General features: G+C 37.7%; 1 long non-coding RNA gene across 3 annotated transcripts in view; it reads left to right on the top strand.

Annotated features, from left to right (window-relative positions):
* LOC111932151 (uncharacterized) overlaps positions 1 to 17,627 on the top strand; it is a 287,756-nt gene extending 270,129 nt beyond the window's left edge. For 2 of the 3 annotated variants that reach the window (XR_015289000.1, XR_002865972.2), the window contains 2 exons: positions 13,425 to 13,493; positions 16,549 to 17,627. This is a non-coding gene — a long non-coding RNA (uncharacterized LOC111932151). Of the gene's footprint in view, positions 1 to 10,968; positions 11,055 to 13,164; positions 13,288 to 13,424; positions 13,494 to 16,548 lie in introns of all 3 variants that reach the window. The other variant, XR_015288998.1, reaches the window with a different exon arrangement.
* The last annotated feature ends 407 nt before the right edge of the window (positions 17,628 to 18,034 follow it).

Genomic DNA, 18,034 nt, shown 5'->3' with positions numbered 1-18,034 from the left:
AATTTTTCTTTTCTTAGGGAAGCAATAAAAGCTGACTTTTTCCATTCTGCTTTATCTGTGGCATTATATGCGGCAGCTGCAACCTATTTCTATTCCTAAATTCTGATCGTTTATTGCCATTGTGGGAGATGAAGGATTTGGTCCTTGGTCGAGAGTTCCAGGTGTCTGAGAGATTTGCAAGAACTGTGAAAAGGGGGAAAATGACGCAAAAATATGACATTTCTAGAAATACCATTTAGATTTTGGTCAACAGGGAATAGGAATGGGTGGTTCAGGTCATCTGCTGAACTGGCATTTCAGTGCTTGGGCCAGCAGAGAATAGAGCAGACAGACTTGTCAGAGTCATGGGTTAAATTATTACTTTGAAGTGTGGAGCTATCCACAACTTCAACTTGTAGGTCTAAGTAGATGTTTAGATCTCTCCCATCTACCCAAGCTAGCTGTTTTCATTCTCAGGGATTTTTTTTTTGTGTTTTATTGCCAGCCCTGGAGACCACAGATAGTTTTTTCATACTTGAAACTTTTTCAGTAACTCAGGGAAGTGCAGTGAATCCACAGTGGAAGATGAGCTGAGGTATTATCTTCCAGCTTCTGAATAAATCTGGTCAGTACTGGTGCAAGTCTGTTCAAATACACTGCGTAGAGTCTTAGCTGCACAAAAGAGAGAGAAGTGCATACAGAGATTAAAAATGCTCACTGTCTAATTAATTGAACTATCTTTTCCATAAATCTTTTGCATTTTCTCTTCTCTTTTCAAACTCACAATTATCCACATTTTAAGGCAAAATGCCATACTATGATTATCTATTCTATTCTTGTCCTTTTCCATATAACATAAGTCAAAGAACATCCCTGAATTAATTCCTGTTTATAGTCTTACAGCTATGGTTGAGCTGAATATACCTTTTAGAGAAATACCCAATCTTAATATTTTCTTGTGATGAAAAATAAACCACAGTCCAGACTTGCTAGTTCACAATGCCTAATTACTCACAATGTTAAAAATACAAGCCTTATGTCTAGTCTGAATTATTCTCACTTCTGCTTCCAGGTGTTGGATCTTATAATATCTTTCTGCTAGACTGAACAACTGTGCATTCTTCAAAGTACTCTTCCCCATGTAGATAACTACAGATTTGAGAAAATCTGCTCTTTTGACCTTCTTTCTGATGAGTTCAAAGTCTTACCTCTGCTGCTTGGTAGCAATGCCCAGATTCAGGTTTGAGCAAGCAGCTCAAACCAAGCTGGTAGTGCTGCACAAGGCCTTTCCTTGCCGCTGTCTCTCATTGCTTACCTCCATACTTCACTGTAGCAGAGGCAAACACAAGCCTGCCAGCTGTCCAGCCATTCTTTATCACACCAGGGATGTTTGCACAGAGACAGACTTGCATATAGACATGCTTCTGAAGGCAAGGGGGAAATAGCTCTGTTGTTCATTCCTCAACATGTGCATAAAGTACAGCAAATTCCAGGCTCTAATTATGTAGATGGCTTTATTAGCTAAGGTGACATGTCACAACTCTTTATCTACACCTAGAATTTGGGCTTACTCTTTTGCTATCTTTTTTACAGGAATATTGAGAGAGAAAAAATTGCAGTTATACAGTCAACAGTGGTGAAGCTCTAAACCACCCAAGTTGTTACTGCATTACAGTAAGTGCTAGATTCATCTGAAACGATCCACAGAAGCTTAGTCAAAATATGGCATCCAAAATACACATGATCAAGACTACATATTCAGATGTGAACTGATAATAACACAACTTTACCAACATTTTTAATATTTACAGTAATTTTTGCAGCTTTTTTCTTTGTTTCCTACCTCTTTTCTGAAACCTCTCAGATTTTTTTGCAGTATCTTCCTTAAAGTATGGACAGCAGTGTTGGACTCTAACAGCAGATGCTCCAGTATCAAGACACTACAACCCTCAGGTGTTTTGCTTTTTATTTCACTAAATCACACCTTTACTCACAGAAGCCAAAATGGCTACTCAGATGCAACAAATATTCAGGTGTCTGCCATGAGTGCTACTTCTTCTTTCATTGGAAATACTGTCTGATAATATTACAATCCAGAATTTCTTTATTTTTAATGTAACATATATTTTCTTTTGGCTAAAGAACCTTTTATCATTGGTATTGAAGCATGTGTTTGACTGTTCTAGCTCTCTATGCAGTACAGATTCTCTTATACTAGTGATCTGCTTTTATCCTTATTTATCACTTTTCAGTCTTTCTTTTATATGAAAACTTCATCAGAAGTGATATGATTAGATGATTTCTATGAGTTATTAATAAAACTATGACAAAGCTGGAAAAAAAATTCTAGTGAGATTCTACTCAGTGATAATTTCCCACATAGACTTCAAGAGCCATGAGCTGAGGGTTAACTTAAGTGATATGTAAAACACTTATTTTATACAGCTCTAGATCCCAAATTCAAATCTTCAAAAAGCATATCAAAAGCTTCATAGAGCTTATGGCATCAACAGTACTGTTGCAAAGCAAAATTTTATTTTCATCAGGTAGTTTGATAACATCTTTCTGTCAATAACTGCAGTTGATCAATACTCATTAAATTACCTTGTTTAATTCTTCATAATAAGAGAAGGTTCACCCCTCTACTGGTTGATATAAGCAGGACTGTCGCTTATAGTATTTTGTGCATGATTTTTCATAGTAGTAATGTCAAGATTTACTAGCACTTATTTAAGTCTGAGCTAGGAATTATTGAGATCTTTGCAACCAGGATGAGAAGAAGCTTCCAAATACTTAGCTAGTTAAATACTTTCTAATAATCTGACTTTAAGGTTTTTATGGCTCACTTCAATATAGTGGAAGTAGTGTATCTTTTAAATAAAATTTCTTCATTCCTTATCCTTTGCTGAGATTTTCTTAGTGGCTTGAAGGTTGAGCTCTTAAGTGGAAGGGAGAGGGATGCAAGGGAATATTAGCAATAGCTATGTATTTGCATGTACAGAATATTTATGCAGTGCAAGAATACTTGAAGGAATGCACATTACCGGAGTGTACAGGACTTACCACATGTATCCATAACATGATGATACACATGGGGAGACGGCGTGTGCATCTGTATGAGCAAGACCCAGCATGAGAGCAGTGGGTGTAAGCCAAAGAGGGAGGCAAAGCACAGTATTGTCCTCAGCCAGGACAGAGGAGCTGGGCCACTCTCTGTTAGCAAGGCTGTGTCTCTGGGAAGTGCTGGTCACTGGCATAGAGGAGTAGAGAATGTGGCATCTTCGATTCGAACAACTGGAGCTTATAAAACTTCATGGTCTTCCAGGAGAGAGCTGCTATAAACAGCTTGTGCACTGTGCCCCATTTTTACTAGGGAGCTGTAAAGGTGTGGCTCCCACATGAGGGTGGTGAGCCAGTCAAGGAAAGGGTAAGTGATGAGAAGGCATCTCTGAATCCTTTGCTGGGAATGCTTGGCCTGAGCAGCTGAGAAACATTGATACAATAGCTCAGGAGCACCAGTCTTTGATGCTTTTCCACTCCACTCATACTGCTAGATTTTTCTGTATGTATTCGTTCTATTTTTTAGCGGTGGCCTCAGTCTGCTGCTGACTAGTTTGCCCAGTCCTGGATTTCATCAGCCACCTGTGGTGGTTTGGCCAGCACTCCAGGACAGGAACTGTACCATTCTTGGCAAATCAAACTCCACCACTGGAGAGTGACCCACTTAAACTACCAGAATTCAAGATGAAGTAAATTGCTTGCAGTCACTTTTGGATCTCATTACATGCACCTTTCATATCTAGTCCCTGAATCAAATCTGGCATGGGCTGTGAGAAGCCAATATCATTAATATCTAGTGCATCTCCATACACAAACGTTCATGGAGCTCTGGCTAGAGGGGTCTACTGAATATCATCAGTTCTGACCTTTTGCTGTCAATCAGTGTAAGCCAGCATCTAAAGGGACATCAGAAGCCACCAAATTCTACCCAGTTACCTCTGTAGTAAACCAAATAATTTCTGTTTGACTAAAGTAACTTCCTTGAAAGTATCATGTTTTTATCTGAAGATGCTAAGAGTTTGTATAACTTGGAGAAGAGCTGTGTGTTTTGGTTTTATACATAGTTTCTTGCTTAGCTGAATTTGTCCATTTTCCACTTGAAATCACAGCTTCTTGTTCAGTCTGCCTATACTGCCTATGCTATATTGAAGAGCTCTAGTGTCTGGCTTTCTTCCCATAGTAAAATCTGTCACCTCAAACTATTGCATCCAGAACGAAATCCATCAATAGAGGTAGGAAATGATCAACACTTTTGTCTCCACTCTCAGCAGAGGACAAAGAACAAATTGAGCATGGAGATTCAAACAATAAAATCTGTTGAGCATTTGGAGTTCTGCACTGAGCTGAGGGCTGATGTCCTGCCCTTGGAAAGCTTGAAGGATCACCATCCTGCTGAAAGTTACTCTTATGGAAACAAAAGTGCACTTTCAAGTGCAGGAGGCCTCATAAGTCTTACATGCACAGAAGTGTCATATATATATATCCATATATATCCATATATATCCATATATATATTATATATATAGTGGAAGGTAATTCAACTCTATCTCGTATGGCTGTTGTAATTTAAATTGTATAGTAAAACATGAGAGTATTTCTAGAAGCAAAAAATTCTTAAGGACACCTGCCTCCTTATGTTCAGTGAATAAATTTGTTCACTTTCAATATGAACTGCTTATTAAGGAATCTCAGCTAGGAAGTCCAAGAACTGACTTCATGATCTGATGAATCTAGACTTAATTTACTTTAATTTTTTTAAAATTTTTTAATTTGTTTTTCAGAATTCTGCTAAGTCCTATGAAAAATCATTAAAAACTGCTATCCCATATTTTGCAAGTGAAGCTGGTTTCAAAGCCTTTCCAAAAAGTAGCAAACTCATTCCTGTAGCTTGCCTTATTTAAACCAGGTTGAACATGGCACTTCAGAACATCCTGTAAAAAAAAATCCTGTACGTTCATGAGGAAGAGCAGCGAATATAGCTGAGCTCTTGCTTTTATAGTTTTTCAATATCACCCTGAGGTCACACAGGTCTATGGAATGTCTTTCATATTGTAAATCAGAAAAAGAGGAAAAAAGCAACAAAAATGTAATTTCTCAGATGCTTCTTTATAATGAAGCTCTGGCTGTTGCAGAATGGGGAACTCCCAACAGCTTCAATAATCCCCACGATGGAGCTGCACCCACAGCATTGGTCACTTCAGTAACCAGCAAGGCCTCCACATCACCAACAAATGGCCATAATTCCCACTTTTCAAGGATTCCTGTACCTTTCAAATGCCGAGACTGTACCTGAACTCATAATGACCTCTGCAGGAGACAGGAATCTGTCAGGGAATTCCAGTGCATTGCCAGGTGGGCTGGGAGATGAAGGGTTAATCTGATCAGAGACCAGGGACTTCAGTGTTAGGGCTTATGTTTGTTCACAGCTTGGTCAGTGTGATTGGACTATCCATCACCACAAATACACAGTAAATACAGACACACACATTTGTATATATATGTACACACATATGTGCGTGCATGTTCTTGCTCTATCTACAATACAGATTTTTAAGTGTACTAAGACTATCTAGAATGCATAAACATCCACTTCTAACTTATAAAAGGCCAAAGTTGAGTCATAGATGAGTTGTTTTTTCCCCACTGCGCTTTCAGAACTGATTTTCACAATCAGATCTGCAGCTCCACATAGTGCAGACTTGCATTTTCTCTGTCTGACCGCTTTACGTGGAAATAACACCCAGAAACTCCTAAGTAACTTTTTGTCTCTGTTGAACAATACAAGCTTGGTGAAAAAAATGGGAACGGTTCTGCTGAGAAATGCAGCGCAATGTCACATAAGGAACGCACAGCATCTCACTGAGCGCTGGGCAGGAGAGCTCCTTCCCAGGGGAGCGAGTCCAGCCCCAGACACCTCCCTGTGCCCCAGAAAGGATTTCTGAGAGTGCCTGCAGGGTTGGTTACCTTTCTGCCCCGCTGTCCCCACAGCCGCACAGGGCGGGCTCCCCGCTCCCCCTGCGCCCCTCGGGCCCCGGTGATGTCCCGGTGAAAACCCTGGGATGGCTCTTCGGGAAATGTTCCTCTCCAGTGCCCAAACAGACATCACGAGTAGGTAGGAAAATCAATGGAGGACAGCAAGCTGCAGGAAGGAACAACTTGCATTGCCAGGAGAAAATAAGTGATTACATATTTCCATTTACCACTGGATTCATTTTCCTTTTTGTTCTTCTAAAAAACGCTACATCTTCTCGCTGATAGCTTTCAAGTCCGGCTACATATAGGCCGAAAAGCAGTACCGGGAAGTATGAAATTCTTGTTTTCCAGCAGTCCCTGGGTGGGTTCCTCTCGCAGCCGAGCTGGCTTTCTCTGTAGTACGGCTCCTCTGGCAGTAGAGGGCACTTAGAATATGGACAAAGCATAAAGAAATGCCTTCTGAAACTTCCCTCAGAAAGCTTTTGTTTAGCTGTGTGAAGCCTTCAATGCTGTCAAATGCTCCCTAGTTTAAAATAAGATTTTTAACAGTGTTTGACTTTGGAGATTATTTAATATCTCTGCTTTAAACAAAATTAAAAAGTTAATTTTGCTTTCTGTTTGAGTCAATTTTTAGCATTGCAAATAGTCTATTTAGGTTTATGGGTTTTGTCTGCTGTGCTATCAGCAAAGCAACAATATTTTATTATTTGCTGACACTAGGAGTAAAGGAAATCATTTTTTCCTTAGAAAATGGTGAAAATAATTTAGTAATATTTTAGGTTATTCTGGGGTCAAGTGAACCCATTCCGAAATAGGGAAACTCAATTATACAAGTGGTACAGAAGCAAGATACTGCAATGAAAACCTAAGAAGTGGAAAAATATTCCCCATTACTACACTTTGATTCTTCTAGGACAAATATGAAGCTTACATGAGAGCTCATACAGGACTATTTCTTCAGGCTCTTAATCTCTCTTATCTCCCCTGAAGCACTTAGAAAGATTTGGACCTTCAGGGGACGTGTGACATCGCCAATATTTGGATGCAAATGTTACAGCTCTGCTCATAGGCAAAAGATATATTTCAATTACTCCCATTAATAAATTGTATTGTTGAAGTGAAACGGACTGTACCGCACCACTGTATAAACTTCAGCAATAATCGTATGAACTTAAGACAGTTGTCCTTAAAAGTCAGAAGCATTTACCATTTGAGGTGCTTATTTTAGGATCAAGCTTGCATGACATATTTTCCACCACTTATGGTGGTTGTAACAGTAATTGGTGGGAAAATTATGTCATATCTGTTATATGAGAAAACATAGGGAGCAGATACTGTAAAACAGGACAAAATAGGCAGAAATCTTCTCCTCCTGTAGCTATTTGAAGGTGTTGGATCAGGTCCACAAGTAGAATAAACTGATGTAGCTCCAGTGACTGAAACGAAGCTGCAGATTTAGAGCAACTGAGGAACTGGTAAATTGTCTGTCAAAACACAGGAATCAAACAGTGTGGGTGGGTTCTGGTTATATTAAATTACTGTCAGTGTTCACAGAGCTTTAAGAACAGGACAAGGAGAGGACCTTGTTTTCTAAATCTTCTTTCATATATAGTAACACAACATTTAAGTGGCTCATTATTTTTGTTTGGCCTAATTTGTGGTATCACTGGCAGTACTCCTACAACTTGTACAAAACCAACAGATTAATATTTTTGCAAGCATAAACTGGTGTAGATGCACTAATTTATATCAAACAATAATATCAGCAGAGTATCTGATTTAGCAAGGCCAGATATAGAGCTACCAGCTAACTTTTTACACTCAGTTAATTAAATTCTTCTAATGACACGTTTTTTCGGGAGTTTCAGCGGGGATGGCATCTCTGCTTACCAAAATCCCACCTTTATGGTCCTTTGGCTCAGCCACCAAGAGATAGTGCAGAGACTGATTAGCAGATCATCAGTTCAGTTGCAGCACAGGTACATTTAATGTATGCATCCTACAAGAGGATATTCCTAACACTATCTACCTGGATGCAGGATTCCTGCATTCCTACCATGTAGCCAGTGAGAAAACATACTAAGATGAGAAGCAGGATTGCTCACCACCAGGAAAAGGATCTGCCAAGAGGGCAAAAGTTTATCCCATCCTATTTGTTTAAGAGGTAGTGGAAAATCTGCTACACCTGTCCTTGAAGCAGCTGCTGCTGTTACCCCTTCACACACAGTGTTTGCAGTTCCTGCCTACAGTGGTTTTGTACCTACATAAGGGAAGCCCCTTCCTTCTTGCATGTTGTTTCTACCAAAAAGGTAGCTCCAGCACCTTTTGTGTATCTGGGGAATCAAAAGCACTCTGTCCGTGAAGCAAAAGTAATTGCCATGCATAACAGCAGAAACCAAGCACTCATTTTCCTCTCCATTTCCAAAGGCTGAAGGAACATGTTAATCACCTAAGAACACTCCATTTGACAACTAAAACAAAGGAGAAAGCAACAACTGGAAAGCAAGAACCCTGCTTTTGTCAGCCAGATATCAAACTGGTACAGTGGTTTGTGAACATTCCCCCAGAAAAGTAAAATTCCTTACTCCATTTTGCTCAGACTCTGAATGCTGCTTATCACATGGTTAAGATTCAACTCATAAAAACATGTCTCAGCAATTGGAATTTACCCTTTGACCTTTGTTCCCCTCCCCTTTGTCCCCCTGCTGTGATGAACAAGCTTTGTCTTCACTAAACATCACTGTTACACTGGTGAAAACTGCTTTTTGCACAAGTTCAAAAACTCAGCAAACAGCAGGCACAAAAGCATATATAGATATAAAAATATATATGTAGTTGTTGTGTTGTATCTATACTGCACCCAGAGAAACATCAGAATTTAATGGGTTTTCCCATATATTTGGCAAATGTTTCTGTGCAGTGATGCATCCTGCAAAAACAAGACATAGGAGCAGTGAAGTATTCAGTAGGGTGAAATATTTCTTTTCATTTAAAAACTTTCTTGAACTGTGCATAGGCATGTGCATGACTGTGTGGGGCTAGAAATAAGTATCATCCTGCTCCTGGTCTCTTAACTTCTAGATGGGGTCACTGTGAGGAACAACACAGCTGCTTATGCTGGTTATTTGATGACATATGGTAATAGCTGCAGTGTTTAGAGCTGAATGTGACACACCACAGCAAGTTAAGCAAAATAAACCTGCTAGCCTTTCCCCCCACCACTGCTTTTAAAAAAAGTGTTTTTCTTTTTTTGTGCTGAAGAGCCATTATTAGCGGTGGGGAAAAAAATTACAGCTGAGTGTTTCAAGTGCTTGGTTTCTGTATATCTGTGTGCATGTGAATAAAAACTAACCAGACAGGAGGATCTGTTTTAGTAAATAGGGTACTTCATACACACAAACCAACATATGTGTGCACATGTGTTCAATATTAAACCAGCTTTTAAATAAAAATATTACCCTCAGACTAGTAGCTGAGCCCCGTGTTAGTTTATCAGGCATTCAAGAATGGTTTGTGGTGCAATCTGGGATAACTCTGCTGCACAATTATGAGATTATATCCTCTTTAGAGGGTATAATTATGCCATCTCTATATATCTTATTTAGAAGGCATAATGCTTCTCTCCTAATAGCAGACAAACTAGTACATAGAGACACAGTGTTTTTTGCTTCCAGAACACAAAACACCACAGACCAAAAAGCTTTTGAATGTGGGATCTTTGGACTGCGAAACACAAGGCTGGACTCCTGATACATACCTGAAAAATATTCCAAAAAATAAAGCAACAGTCTTTGTGGCTTTTGATAACATGAAGCTACATTTTGCACGAGTTTCTCCAAATTTTTCACTGATATCTTAATAATGACTTTTGGACAACTTAAATTAAACATGTCAGTTAGTGGCATCATAATTTTTCTTAACCATAATAAAATTGAGAACATCTTTTTAAGCAAAATCTATTTTGTATTTAGGACAATTAGCTACCAATGTAATGGATACAAATGTTACAGACTGAGAGGCTATAGAAGAGGTGGTAATAAGGAAATGGTATATTTTGTCCAGAAAGTGATCAATAATTTCATTTTTGCTTTCCGGTTTCGTTGCACTGTTTAATCTTTCCAAGCCTAGATCAAATGATTGCTCATTTTGGATGATAAAGTTTATTGCTACTGTCTGGTATGTGTAATGACTACTTAATAATATGCACCATGATAAGGCAGTAGCTCTTCTCAGTTTCTTTTCAAAGGTGGTAAGGAGTCTCACCGCTACGCGCTTTTTCACGGAGCTGAGGTTGCTACAAACCTAAAGATAAATCTGCAAATCTATGTGACTATTCTTTATCATTGTCACTAGCTTGGTGGTGGTCTGCCATTTTTCTTGAAAGCTGGGCACCAACTGCTGGCCAGAAGTATTTTTCACTGAATTTTTTGCACTTTAAATAAACTACTGCTTCAAGAACTGCCAAGTGTTCCTCATTCATCTTCAGGACACAGAGCTTCATGTATATCTTCGCAAACCTTGACTCTGTGAAATGTTTGTCTCATCTCTCTGCCATTTATAGCAGTCTTTGAGCTCACTTCTGGTTTATTGATGGCCTTGACTAAATTAATGCAGATGTAATTTTTTTTTAAAAGGTTTACACTCTGACTAATTGTATGCAATATAAATCCTCGTTTAGAGAAGCTCCTCCTCTTGTTGTAAAAGGTCTTTCTGGTTTCATAGAGTAAATGTTGCTGAAAGCCTAGTAGGGGGGTATTGTTGTTTTCTTTGGCATTTCTCTTCTTCTAGTGGTAGAAGAATATGCATCTGCTTTTCCCTGTGGAGGGGGAGATAATATGATAACCTTCTGATTATATACATAAGCGGGAACTGATCAGCTTCTCTTGTGGTTCATTTTTAAGGGCAAGTTCCAGTTGGATTGTGCTAATGCACATATTCATGAATCTCTCCAAACAGGATTCACTGCTCTCCAGGGAACTGTTGAAGTATGCATCATTGTTTCAATGAAGTATCTTCATTATAAAACATAGGGACTATAAAAGGTGAATACCATTTGCCTGAGCCTAATATAATCTCTAGTTTGACTTTCTCCCACTATAGTGATTTTTTTTAACAGAATCAGAGAGAATAATATAAGACAATTTGAAATGAAATATTGTATGAAATTAGATACGTGTGCCTTGATGAACAGAATATTTTCTTTTCTATTGTTTTATTGAAATAAGGAGAAATTAATATCAGTAGAATAAAAATGATCTTTAGGATCACACAGCTAACTCAAACACCTCAGTGTGGATTGCTGGTCTGTAGAGGTACAGAGTTTCCTACTTTACTGCATGAAACAAGTATGTATAATAGGCTGCAGACTTAGTAAAATCTATGTGTTTAAATTTTGGGAATGAAAGCAGGTGCTGGAATCTACTGAAATCAATCACAAAAAGGATTTTTCTCATTGCAAAGAATGGGCTGACAAAAATATCTCTATCAAACTATCAAAAATATCTCATTATATATTTTTTTAATTGTATAGCTATTTTAAAGTGTCCTAGACTTTGCTTACTATAAAAAACACATTAAAAATAGAAGTTAGCATTACATTTAAATATTGGATAGGCAAAAAAAGAATGTGAATGTGAATATGAATATGAAGAGGCTGCCTAAGTCTAGAAGCATTACAGAGAAGTAGAACCATCACTCTCCTGTAGGCAAATATATATATTTATCAGTTTATATATATATATATATATATATACATACACACACAAACACATATATATACATATACATACATATATATGTATATACACAACATTGAGAGATAAATAAATGTGGATTTTTCAGAGTTCAAGAAATATCTTACAGTTGAAAAGTTATTGTTTGTAGCCTGCAACAATCTATGCAACACATGAACAAGTAGGCAAGCATGATCCTTGCTCAAAGAGCTTGTGGTCTGAGATTGTTACAGATAGCTCTGTTCAGAAAGATCTAATATAAGACATAGGTTGAAGATCTAATATTAAAAGCATTAAAATAATACTGCAAAGTTTTATTGTTTAGGTTCATATTCTACAAAAACTAACATGGCATTCAAGGTAAAATATTGGCAAAGATAGCTAGGTCTGAATGGCCTTGTGACTTCAGATAGCTTTGTGTTACATAAGAAAATACTTTATGTTTTAGTTTTGTTTCCAAATTGTAAAATTCATGTCTATGTATAGGAGCAGAAACATGGTCTATGGCCCACTTAAATTCCACTCAAGCTGTATTTGGAAAGCTTAAGTGGGGCTTATATAGTGAAGATGACTTTTCCTGGCACTTTGATCTGTGATGGATTTCTCTTGTTGTAGCAGTGGTGACACAAGTCATGTGTTCTATAATGACACCAGATTTATGAAAACCTGTCATGGTCAAAAGCAGTCACATGCACATGGAAAAAAATCAAAATCTGGTGCTACATCATCAGCGATATTTGAAGAATTACACATATTTCACAGTTTGGTTCAACGTCACCAGGTCTCTGACAGCAGATAGCTGTCATTTGTAGTATGGTTGGGAGTTTCCAGCCATCCCCCTCCTCCTTCTCCTCCTCCTCCAAACTCTGCTTAATTGAGTATGTTGGCAACCAGACCTTGAAATATGCTTTGCTGTCATTTACTTCCTCTGGAAAGGCAAAACATCAATATGAGTTTCTATACCACTTTCTTTCATGATTAGTATCTTTGGTGGCAAACTGGTGCCTGCAGAAAGTATCCATGATAGAACCATGTGATAATATCTCAGAAATCCTGCCCAGGAGAGAGAGGGAATATTCATCAGGGAATGGGGGAATTTATAATATAAATGAATATACCATAATCATTTATATAACTATAGTTAATAACTTATTTATAGTTATAATACACTCTTTAAAATAGATATAATTGGATATAAAATATTTTCTAAATATTATGGTATAACACAGAAAAATTTAAACTTATATATTGTATATTTTATTAATACAATGTATAATTATGATATATAGTAATGCATATGTTTATATATCTTTGTAGAAAATAATAAATTATAAAATATTTTATTTATTTTAAGACTGTAAGTTTTCTACTATTTCCAGCTGACTATCTGAATTTTAAATTGCTGTCATTCTCCCAGTAGATGTTAGATGGTATTTTGTTCTGTTTCTGGATGGGTAAGAATAAACCATATGTGAAGAAGCCTCTCTGGTTTTGCATGTCAAAAATAGGAATTGGCTTTGGAGGAAGTGTCCTGTCTGTTAATGTAAACACTCAGTGTCACACTTGGAGCACCATATTAGTATAAAATTCAGTAAAAAAGCTGTATGTAGGATATGGCAGTGCTTTAGGAAAGGTGTTCTCAGAACTTTGTCTTCTATAATTTTATTCTGTTTCTTTTAGGAATTCATATCCATACATGTGCTAGTATTCTGCAGTAGCCCATCCTCAATGTCTGGAGTACGTACATAGGTGAGAGTAGTTAAAATTGTTTACAGATTGCCTCTAAGCAAATAGAATTTCATGCATGACATAATTACAGTCAAATCAGAATAAGCCAAATATATTTTTAAGACAGGCCTAGAAATCTTGTTACCTAATAGTTGATGTATACTGAGTTAACTGCATATCTGTACTTCACCTACATGACTGAGGTCAGTCTAGTTTCTCAGCAGTTTTTGGAAAGAATCCAACCTACTTGGATCAAGATATATGTAGAAAACTATCCCTAGAGACAAAACAGGGAGTTACAAAGGCAGCTGATTCATCTGGCCCAGAGAGTGGCAGGTTATGGAAATGAATTCCTTTGAAGGAATTTTAAGGCAGGAAACTAAATGCCTAAAGTTACTAAGAAGTAGTTATGGAAATCCAAGGATATATGTCGGTCATTATCACAAATGTCTATGTTAATTGCTCCTATGCCTGTGAGAGAACTGCCTAATGTTGATTTTGCATTTTTCCCGCAATGTATTGTATTCCTCATGTTCAGTAAAAAAAAAAATATATGAATAAGTGAAGTCTTTCGTTACCAAAGGAATGACAGAACAGTATAATTTTCATACCAGGTGATACAGTGTTTTGTAGTAACCCAGTACATAATTTATTCATCACTGTACTTTTTCTATAAAATCTCCTATTTTAGACGAATATATAAGAGTAGCTTGTGAGATACCTTTTACATAATATGATGGGCACCATAGAAAGATCCACATGCCTTCAGACATAGATAGGACCCAAACACTGTTGTTACGGTTTTCTGGGAGAAATCCCAGTTCCACTGAAAGCAATCCTCCCTTTGACTTCAGTAAGGTGTGACTTTCACCCCCAGTTTTCATGTTGGGCCTTGGGACATTGCTAACGTAAGGCACCAAATAATTACTTCTGGTCAATCAGGATTTTAATACAGATCTGGTGGTTTGAAGGATAAAGTAAATCAGTGTGGATCAAACCTGTTCTGAAGGGATCTTAAAGGTCAAGTAGATAGTTAAGTCATCCTGATTGCTTAACTCTTCTATCTGTGTAGAGACTTGCTGATTACAGTGCTGGATGTGGAGAGGTGAATGGCACTGGACTGAGCCCACCAGATCAATCCACACAGGTGACTCCCCCATACTCAGATATTAACATCTCATGCAGAATCTGAATTTTTTGGAAGAGTCCTCATATGTCAGTCTTAAACTCAGTCTTTCATCCATTAGAAATTTTTTTGGAAAATCACATATCATATGAATTGCACTGATATATTAAATGCATTTACTGCATCAAGTATGAAAACCTCCCCTTGCAATTCATTCAGCTCATTACCATGAAATTCTACTACCAATCCACATGGTAAGGAAAAATTCAGATCTTGTTCAAAAATTTTGTGTAGGAAATCAAAGTATTAAAATTAAATGGAAAAATCCTCATTTCTGTGTTCTAACTTCTTCATGAGGGGCAAAGGAAGTAGGCTCCAACCTACGCCTGCAGCCTCATGCAAGTGGGGCAGAAAGTCTCCAAAGTTACAGAAGTGCAGGCATGTGATTGAGACCAAGCTATACAGGTGCAGAGAAGGAATGTGTAGGATTGTTTGTTCTCTATAAACATGAGAGCATTTGCCATACAGAATTTTCATCTGTCTCAGCAACAAAAAAATACACCCTAGGCCATAAAAAGATATTTTTCTTCTCTTAGGAGAACACATGTGAATAAAGAGAAGATAAGAGGAAATTACACATAAAGCTGAACAGCTTTCAGAGAAGCAACATAATTTTTCATACAATAGTCTTCATAAATTCAAATGCAAAAAGAAACTTAGGGGAGTATTATTTTGGATTATCCATCTTCACTTAGCAGAAAAGACAGGAAAAAAAAAAGGAGACAAAAAAGAGGCATTTGGAAAAAAACAAAACAAAAGCAATTAAATAAGAGTTTTTTTTTCTTTATATATATATATATTCCCTATGTCTCTCTGTCTCTAGAAGACCAAAGTGAGTCATAACCATAGGGCTTTTTTATGTCATACCTCATACAAAAAAGTGACACATATTGGCTACCTATCAAACTCCTTACTTTTTGTCTCTTTCGTACTACAGGCAGAATGTAATACAGTATATACAAAGATGTATATAAAAGCAATTTGATATAGACACAAGCAAAGCTATATATTCAATCCAATTATATTTGTTCAAGCAAAGAGACAAAAAAAGAAATGTGCTAGTATAGCAATGTAACCAAAAATAATTAAGGAGTAATATGTGCACAGATAAATAAAAATACTCTGAAATTTTTCCTAGTATGGGAGGATGAAATAATTACTCATGCCACCTTCTGCTCTAGCAGAAAGCATCAAACGAATCCCTTCCACTTGGAGTTGGGTACTGTCCTTTGACTTTTTCCCATCATCTATTTGTGCTGTCAGGTCAGATAATAAGATGAGAGCTTCTAATAGCTCTCTTTTTTTCTCTGGGAGCAGGTTTCTTCCTTACCTTATCCTATTAAAAGGTGCATGGGTAACAAATAAGCCACAGATATCAAAAATAAATGCAGTTTGTTGATTGAAAGCTCCATCTGGTTTATTTGGCACGAGCTCCATTTGATGATTATGACACAATCTTCAGTAACATCGAAGTCATGTGTCTTTAAACTCCCTGAAAAAGAAAACATTATGTATGTATTATATATAGAGAGAGCCATATAATGCCTGTTATTTTTACGTACGAGTAAATTCATCACAATAATAAAACAGACTGCAATAACTACAAAGTCAAAAAGGTATTGAATCAGGAGTTCACTGGACTTTGCAGGTACCAGTGGACAATATTCTGAGGCCTTGCATCATGTTTTCAGAAGCATTATTTAATCTGCAGAAATGGATCATAATTGGTTAAAAAATCCAAACACGTCTCTTAGAGGGCCCTTTTAAGTGCAGCAACTTACTAAACTATGGAAGCCCAGCCATTAAGAAAATAATTGGGGGTAAATAATAAATTATACACATAGTTTAAATCACAGACAAGGTTAATTTCAAGTTTTATTTTCCTTAGAGAAAATTTACACATGAAGGAGAAAGCCACCTTTTTCTTTTTCTGTTTTTCCAAGCTGCTGTCTTCATCGTGTAAAAAAGGAGATTTCATTAAGAGGTAGGTCAGGTCCATTTACCTCCAAGTAAAAGAGAAAAGGAGTCTTTGGTTACCTTCTTTCACTACTGTATACTTTTGGGAGGGGAGTGGAAGGGAGGGGAAGAAAGGGAAAGCATGTTAAGAGGCAATCCTTTATCCAGATATGGGTGAGAAGCTCTGCTTATCCTTCCAGTCCTCACGTAGCAGTGTTCCCTGCAGCCTCAGCTGGAGAAGCTGCTTTCTGCTCTGCATTGCCACAGTTCAAAGAGATGCAGCTCTCAGGTCTGTAAAGCACACTGAGGATGAAAATGGTCAGGAAAAAAGTTTCCTACACCAATATAGGTCATTATTTCAGTGACTCCTAGAGCCACTTCAAAACACTCTGGACTCCTGTGTATTTCTGCCCCACTGTATCCATCATGAATACCTGTAACCAAGAACTAAGCAGTGACATTATTAAGGCAAAAGGAAGAGAAGAATCCTGCACTTCTGACTGCACTTTGGAGAAATGGGCTGGATATGGATTTTGTTATTCAATCAAATCACAACTATTACCTCAGTGAGCTTGGCAAGTGTTTCAAAACAGGGAGTCCAAGGTAAACTGCAGTGCTTGTCTCCACTTGCCCTTGCTCTCTGCCTTTGCTTTCTCCTGGAATCCTTGTGAGAAGAGGAATTTTGTCTGCATTAGACAGAGGCTGCACAAAATAGGGAGAACTTAGCCCTCACTGCGGGGAGTGTGACACACACTGCAGAATAAGCACGGCCAGTGCAGAAATTCAGCTTTCGTAGAATCCCTTGTAGTCTGAATCTGAATGTAAAGCTACTTCCCACAGGATAAAGCCAAAGAGAAGAGAAACAGCTGACAGAGGGATCGTATGCCTAGCTCAGTGCAGTTCCCACTGCAAGTCCTCGTACACAGACTACTCTCACACTCACCCTTTGACAGCAGCTTGGCATCTCATCTGAGGGCTTCATAATTAAAAAGACCCCGTGTTGAAATTTGAAAGCTTTGCAGACTTTGTTTCATTTTGTTAACAGGATGGTTATTAACAGGGATATGGAGCTCTTTTCTACAGATGGAAGTCTGGGAATGGCATGAAAATGTCTTTAAGTGGTTTTATGCAATCAAGTTTTCCAGATTGAAGGATTTTAGACTGGATTAATGTCCTGACAATTTTTCTAGATTCCTGTTTTCTATTCTGGGCTAAATTGTCAGAAGCAGAAGCTCATTAAATAATGCTGAGAAACCAAATGTACAAGTGCTAGATGTATTTTAGCCTCACCATGGGCTCCTCTGCAGTCTGGTTAGAGAAGTGGATGAAGGTTCAAACCAGCTCTCATCTCATTCATGCTAGTTGGCCCATCTCTAATCATAATGCAACAAACTACCGTGGCAGCTCCCACAACCAAGCT

This window comes from Cyanistes caeruleus, chromosome 7, assembly GCF_971803275.1.
Source record: "Cyanistes caeruleus chromosome 7, bCyaCae1.hap1.1, whole genome shotgun sequence".
In the NCBI taxonomy this organism is placed as follows: Eukaryota; Metazoa; Chordata; class Aves; order Passeriformes; family Paridae; genus Cyanistes; species Cyanistes caeruleus.
Note: the sequence above shows the minus strand (reverse complement) of the source record. Positions and strands in the feature narration are given on the sequence as shown.